Source organism: Diadema antillarum, unplaced genomic scaffold, assembly GCF_040938485.1.
Source record: "Diadema antillarum isolate AM-2024a unplaced genomic scaffold, OU_Dant_1.0 scf00000070, whole genome shotgun sequence".
NCBI lineage: Eukaryota > Metazoa > Echinodermata > Echinoidea > Diadematoida > Diadematidae > Diadema > Diadema antillarum.
Window position 1 is genome coordinate 361,904 of NW_027270959.1, and position 8,045 is coordinate 369,948.

The window sequence follows — 8,045 nt, forward strand, 5'->3', positions numbered from 1 at the left end:
TTCAAAATCTATCACAATTGAAACTGATTGGCGTGCAAAGTGAGTTTATAAAATGAAAAAGGGTCTCTAAAGTACACCTAATCACACTATTCTTTGAAAAAAAAAGGTGCTCTGTAAAAACTGTAAAAATCGTAAACTGTAAAAACACAATTTCTCATTCGTTTTATAAACCAAAACCTTAGAAACACATAAACGAATATTGTTCTTCCATAAAATGTAAAGGAAACAAACAAACTGAAAATTGACTAGGAGTCTTCACGAAGAACAAGGATGCACGACTTCTTGTTGGTTTTGTGATGCACGGTCACAAACGATACTATAATTATCATCACCATTGTTATTATTATTATTATTATTATTATTATTATTATTACCATTATTATTATTATTACCATTATTATAATTATCATTATTATCGTTACTATCGTCATTTGTCATCGAGGAAACTGCAATGTGGCAATATGCCAAAGAAGAATGTCTGGGACTTTATCACGAGAAGTCTCGATCATTGGCATATCTCCGATATTACTTTTGTAATAGCCATGTTTGCTTCAATACATTTTAGGTAAGGCTGTTTCGCACTGTCAGCATTTAGGACAAGTAAAATTGCGCTGTCGTGGATATTGAGGTGTTGTATTAATTTTCATAACTCCTTTCAAGAAATTGTGTCATACATGCCTCGAGAAAATGGCACTTATATTACAATAACTTGCACACAGACGCACAAACAAACACACACAGAGTTTTCTAATGTGACATAAGGGGGCTGTTTGTTTCTATTTTACAATTGACTGTGGGGACCAAATTAATTTCATACAAACACGTCCATACGACACACTCAAACTACATACAACTGTCATTTTCCATTACTTCTATTTCCCCTCTCTTTCTCGCTGAAACTGAGGGAGTGTCGATTTCATTCAATTAATTTTTCGCAAAAAGGATATACTAAGAAAAAACTAAATTAATTTGATATAATATATATATATATATATATATATATACATATAAATAGATACATACATACATACACACATACATATGTATATGCTAGTAAACATTTTATAAGTGCGTATCCATATGATCCCACAAAAAAAAGCAAATAATTACCCTGTAGTATAAATCAAAGTAGAGGGGAGAAGAACACATGGAATCAAGTTTTTTCACATCTCGACTATCTGGTTCCTTCTCTCTTGGTTTCTCTCTTTCTTTTTCCTTCTTTTTCTTCTTTAAGGTCCATTCCTGTTTACATCTGTCATTTTACACATGGCGGCGGCTTAGAGAGGAACATTTACGTAAGCCTCTCTTATCCAATTACACAAATATATATATATATATATAAATAATACGTATATGAATCTAAATCATAATAATTTACATAGTTGTAATACATTGTACGTACTGTCTTCCTTGAACTTGTATCGACAACCAAAATGTGTTATTGGAAATAAATTCTCATTTGATTTGAATCGCATTGAATTGAAATACACTGTACGTTCTCTTTTCCTTGAACTTGTATCGACAACAAAAATGTGCTGTTGGAAATAATATCTCATTTGATTTGAATTGAATGGAATTGAATTGAATTGAATTGAACGTTTATGATTTTTATTTATTTTCCGTCATTTCCATCCCCCCACAAAATCGTTATTTCTCCATCTAAATCAAATGGCTAAATATACAAGCAAACACAAACATGCGCGCGCGCGCACACACACACACACACACACACACACACTTAAACTGAGAAAACATTCGCGTATCCGTTCATATTGGCACGCCATCGTCTGCGATGGGAAGTGAGAAATGTATCTAAACCCGAAGCTCATTCGGAGAGCGCCAAATCGCAGAAGGCTATTACGCTGCTGGCTTGATGTAGAAAACATTTACCTCGAGAGTCCCAGCACTTCTAAACATGACTTCGGCCATGTACCCTCACGCACCGACTCCGCATGTGCAGAAGCGGGTACATACAGCTTTCCCCTACCACAGCCGTGCACGAAAGAGGAGTGAAGTGGGGGGGGGGGGGGTGAGAGAGTACAGTCACGTGATGTTAACGAATGCAAGTAATGGCGCAGCCGGTTGGCCTTCGTATCTATAATAATCCCAGGTGACCCTTGAGTTTGGGGTCATTGTCTGCCACTTCCCTATACCAAATAGCACTCATGTATTTTCTCCTTCTGATGTTGTGGGAGTCGGGGCACGGTGTCGAATCTTGAACTCAGAAACATTAGAGCTACACACACATTGTGCTTTCTCCTCCAACCTTAACACGCGCAATTACCGAGCATTCGACAAGGAAACGGAACATCAGGAGCATACGCCATTTGCTGAGAGTGTGGGAATGCGTTGAATCTCTCTCCAGATAGAAATGATAACCGGACGAGATTGAAACGCTGAGGTTCAAATTTCATCTCAAGGGTAGGGGTGGACTCCATAGTTTTTTAACCTTTTCGTTTTGGAAGGATTCGCACTTTTTACATCAATTGAATCATGAGAATCGTTGGTATATCATCCTGAATTTTAGTTTGGCATACGCACAGACAAATATTTCGTTATCTTACTATTCTTTTTTTACCATACACAATGATGGGGAATTGTCTTTTCATTCCAACAGCTATACAATGTGCTCGGGAAAAGTAGCCTGGAGAAGAAAATGTAAGTTCAAATGTCAATAAGCTGTTGTTAAGGTGTTTTTTCTTCAAACAATCTATTAACCGCCTTTGAAAGAATAAACCTAACTACGTCATGGCTTTACAAAAGGTATATTTTCTAGGCTAACTAATGAATGAAAAAAGTAACTTTTTTAACGGAATGCTTGATTTGAAAGTAATGAATGTGGATGCTTGGAGTAATGTATTTGTAGTTGCCTCGAGTGAATTGAAAGTCGTCGCGATTGAAAAAAAAAAAACAGACTCAAACAAAATGAAGAAAAACTGATATCACAAACTGCGTGATCAGCCATGGAATAACGCCAGAATGTAAACAGGTCATGCACTTGAAAAAAGTACAAATGAATGACCGTTTGCGTAAACCCTCCATGCAATGTAAACCCACTATATTAGATTTCCTAGATTTTTTGTGAACGTCTCCCTTTGTATGGTGGAGCAAAGTCGAACAGAGAAAAACTGTCAACCATCTTTGTTTAGTAATACATTTGTACCACATCAGAACAAATCTTTGGACCCCATGCACGTGTAACTTGCATTTCAATCCGCTGTACTCAAAGATATGATCAATTTCCCATCTCTTTATGCTTATGTAGGACACCCTACTCTCTTAAGAGCAACGAGGTTTTGAAAGGGCATAAACACAAAAGTAATACATAGATATATCATTTTCTTCACTCCGATTCTCGATATGATAATACTTTTGTGTGTATACACTTACTTCATAAATCAATCGGAGTTTCATAGCCAAATAAAAACTGAACAAGAATCCACTCTCTATGCATTTTCCCCAGTTTATTTTCAATAATTCTAACGAACGACGCCACTCATTGTCAGAAGGTTTATGGGTTTATGGGATTCAATCATGATACTGAAGAAACAGAATATTCAAGATTGTTAATGTGTAACTAAAATTACAACACAAAAGTACAATACCTAAATATCTTCACCATGCATGTCCCTCCGACTCTTCAACGGAAATGAGAAAGTTCATATTTTGCTAACTTTTTATGATCTAATCAGGTATCGAGATAAGATACAGAGACTTTCCACTGAGTGAAATATATGATGAATTATATCTTTTCATTTGCAGGACGAAATAAAACATAATTATAGATTCCATGGGCGACAGATTACATACATACACACACACACACACGCACACACAGATACAAACATATTTACTATCAAATCGCTTACATTTGGAGTCGGGGTTTTTTTTTTTTTGATTGTTTGTATGAGTGTGCGTGTATGTGTGATGTGTGTGTATGTGTGTGTGAGAAAATGAGAGAGAGAGAGAGAGAGAGAGAGAGAGCTAGAGCTTACTCGATTTGACTCAAATAGTTCGGGTAACGTCTAAATACCTCTACTGTTTGTTTGTTTGTTTGTTTTTAAGGTCTTTATGCAATATTGAGTGACAATAACCATCATGTTACTGTTTACTTCACTTGTAATTATCATTACAAGAGACATTTTCATGCATTTGATCAGTGCAGTACATGTTGTCTGGTAATGCCAACAAAAATACCAATGTGTGGGATTAACAAATGGAATATCATGCGTCATTCGCCAATGTTCAGAAACCGAATGTCATTTACTAAATGACATAAATGTAAATAATATTTACATAACAATGATAAAAGCAAAAACAGAGAAAAGAGCACAAAGGAAATGAATAATATTTTTTTTTCTAAAAGTATAATTATGAAATTATTCTCGGGATAATCCCCAACATAATATATGTTGCCGTGTCCATAACACCATTTTACATTCCCATACGTTGTATCTTGACCGAGCTATCCGTGTGTGTGTCTGTGTGTGTGTATGGGGTGCATGTGTGTATTTGCGTGTATGCGTGTGTGCATGAGTATACATGTACACATTTCAATCTCGGCGCAACTGCAGCAGCGGGGGGATGCGACGGCTCGAGTGAATCACGGCGTCTCCAGTCGCTCGGCTATCCCAACGCCTCGACTCTTCACACCTAATTCCCGCTAATGTTTGTGACGAACGGAACGTCATCTCGCCCAGTTTCCTGGCTAATCTTTTCCCTTCCAAGCTCGCGATATTGTCGCATAGATTTCACACTTTATGTGTCAGGGGAGAACAAAGGGGTGGAGGGAAAAACCTCTCCACTGTCATAGGATGTCTGGTTCAGCGAGGGGGACCTACCTGTTAACGTCCACCGTTTTATACTCATGACGGATAATCATAACTATATGTGCGCCGATTCGTTTCAGGAAGCTTAAAGGTTCTGTGGCAAGGAGGTTTTCTTGTTAAATGTTGCAGATTTTTTTAGCCTTGACTTAAACGCAAACAGACAAGAAAACAATGGTACAAAAAGGCAATATTGATGCAAATCCCAGAGCACAAATGAATTGTGAATGATATTACTATGCGAAGTTTGAAATGAAAATTTTGTGCGAAATTAGAAGAAAAGAATACACTCTGTCTTGCTACGAGAGGAAAAATTCTAAATGATCGAACTTTCCTCGTAAAATTTGGAAAATATGAAGCATTACTTATGGTATGTGTTACGTGAGAATCTATAAAATTGCGTCGAATGAAATTTCGTCAGCATCATGCTTTACGCAGCAGCATTCTATGGTCGTAATTCATTTAAGAGGTCAGCCATAGAGTTTCAACAAAAAGTTGGACGGATAGAGTCTGAGAACAGTGTATTATAGTCGATTTGGAATGTAAACCAGACAAACATAATATCGTGTGCATGTTTCAAGGCTTGTCTTAACTAGGATTTGTACAAGAGGGACGACTCATGAAAATTGAAGATGAAAATTGTCATTGCTCACGAAAAAAGAGCAAAGGCTTGATGGGTTCTTGGGAGCGACGAAAGACGTGAGAGAGAGAAAAAAAAATGAGGTGGCACTTACCGCGCTCTCCCAGTCGACTAACTCGATTCCGAAGGTCAGAAGACGGGTGCTTAATATCACGAAATTGTTCCATTTTTCACGCCTCCTGCTCCACCGCGCCGGCCGGGTCACGGTTTCGAAGAGATTCGATTAAGAGAGAGGGAAAGCGCTCAGTGCGGCAGACAGCAGACAGATGGAGAGAGGGAAATGGGGAGAAGGAGGGAGGAACGAAGTACGTGTTGCTGGCAGACGATAATACACCGGAAGCTGACCAGCTGAACACCAGATACATCACCACGCGGGTTTTCATATCCCTGGTTGAACTTGCCCGTGAGAGAGGGAGGGAGACAGGGAGAGCAAAATGGCCGCGATTATAAACATCAAGAGGACACGACAAAACCAACGCTTGTGCAAGATGGGCAGAACAAACCGACAAGAATCTCGAAAACATCTTGCTATCATGAATCAATTACTAAGATGACATTCAGTTGTAAATTGTTTACTTTGTTTTGTGTGTAGCTTTGATTCTATCGTTTACATAGAACTGATATCGCTCGAAGAGAAAGCAGCAGTCGTAAATTGAGCCGATGGCAGATTATCTTATCTATACATCACCTCTATAATAGTATTGGAGCATGAAGAAAGCTGTAAAAAAGATATTTTTCAGTAATATCATGATATAAAAAAAAAAACTCGCTTATACTATGCAAAAAAAAAAACAAGTTCTGTACGTCTGACAGCTTATTTTGATCGTTGTATTTGTTTTTAATGTACATAATTATCTTGTAAGGATTGTCGGTGTTTGTTTCGAAACGAAATATCGTGGATTGACGAAAATCATAACCTTTCATTAACTTTTCGAGTGTCGTACGGATACATACTTCATTTCTCCGAAATGCAAGGGAACACATGTAGGCCTCTGTGCGCGCTATGCAGGAGAAAGAATAAGATTCATTATAATAACGTGATTCCGCGACAATTTTAGAGCTCATCAACTGCATTTGTCTCGAAGTCTCTCGATGACTCTCGTCAAATTCTGATCAGCGCACCAACAGTGAAATTTGCACGCCATAAAAACATGTGTTCAGTGCGTATCTTTTAGAAACTGAAAAAAAAAAGATTATTCAATGCAGATAATTGCTCTGCAAATATATACACTGCATTTCGCCAAAGTTTATTTCGGGGTAGCACAACTTCAGCACAGCAAGTTACTGAATGATGCCTATTGAGTAGGCACGTGGTAATGAATTTGCCATTACTTATCGAACACCAGCAGAAAGTGAATTAATGTCGTTTAAATGAAAATTCTATCTGCATTTACGGTCAACTCCTGCTACTCAAACATGGGGTCTCGCCTAACTCGTCGTTGCAAGGAAAACGTTGTGAATTTGGAACGGAGTAATTAATAGTAAAAGCTTAGCTTTCTTTCATTAGGTTCCTCCATTTTTTTTTTTTTTTTTTTTTACAACACATGAACATCTTGTCTGACCTAAGTATTGCATAAAATTTGATTTGGATTCTTTACACTGTATAGCGCCAGCATGATAATAAATTTAAGAGTGCCGTGGTTTCATTTGATGTTCTGATGGAAAAAAAAACGAAATAAAAGTTGAAGTTCAATTGCAGCGTTCAGATTGAACCAAAAACTGCATTCGAAGGATTCGTATCAATATTTTGTCTCGAATGTCACGTGATCTGGTGGATCGTGCAAAGTTGAAAAGGCTGATAAATTAAACGGGAAAAAGAACTTAATGCATATCGATCAATGCCAACACTTGGTGCACCATGACAAGGCATGAACACTTATCGCCGAAGTTCGACAGTTGTCGTTTACCAGGAGAGAAAAAAAATCGTTGATGATATCTGTCGTGAAATGTTCTGAAGGAGCTACACGTTATGTTTATGAAATATTGATGATATTTGGGACACTTTTCCTTAACACAGAATATAGTCCCTTATGATGCAGTTAAGATGGGTAAGAGATACGCCGGACCACAAACACACAGGCACACACGCACACAAATAGATAATATTTCTACAATTTGTATGTACACACACCCACACATAACTATGTACAATGCATGAAGACATAATACCTATGTACATCCAAACACATGTCCATAAACTTTGTGATTCTTGGTGTGTGGAGTCTGTGTGATAAATTTTCTCTAAATTACGAAGGAGTTACACGTCAAGTTTACGAAATATTCCTTGACAAAATGTCTAATTCAATTCACTATGTTTATAAAATAAAGTACATTGTATGCTTAAATAACAGAACTTCAGGCAAACATGATGATACATTTGTATTCTTGAAATTAGTCAAAATTTTTGCTATTCTGTTGTGTGGTTTCTAAGTGATATTTAGAATAATAAGTATGTGACCCTAGTGCCAGAGGACGTCTGTGGAAACTGAGAATTTGCATTTAGCATCGAGATAACAGAAGCATTAAATGGTATTCCCCTCCCCCCCCCCCAAACAAAAACAAAAAAATAGGAAAGAAAG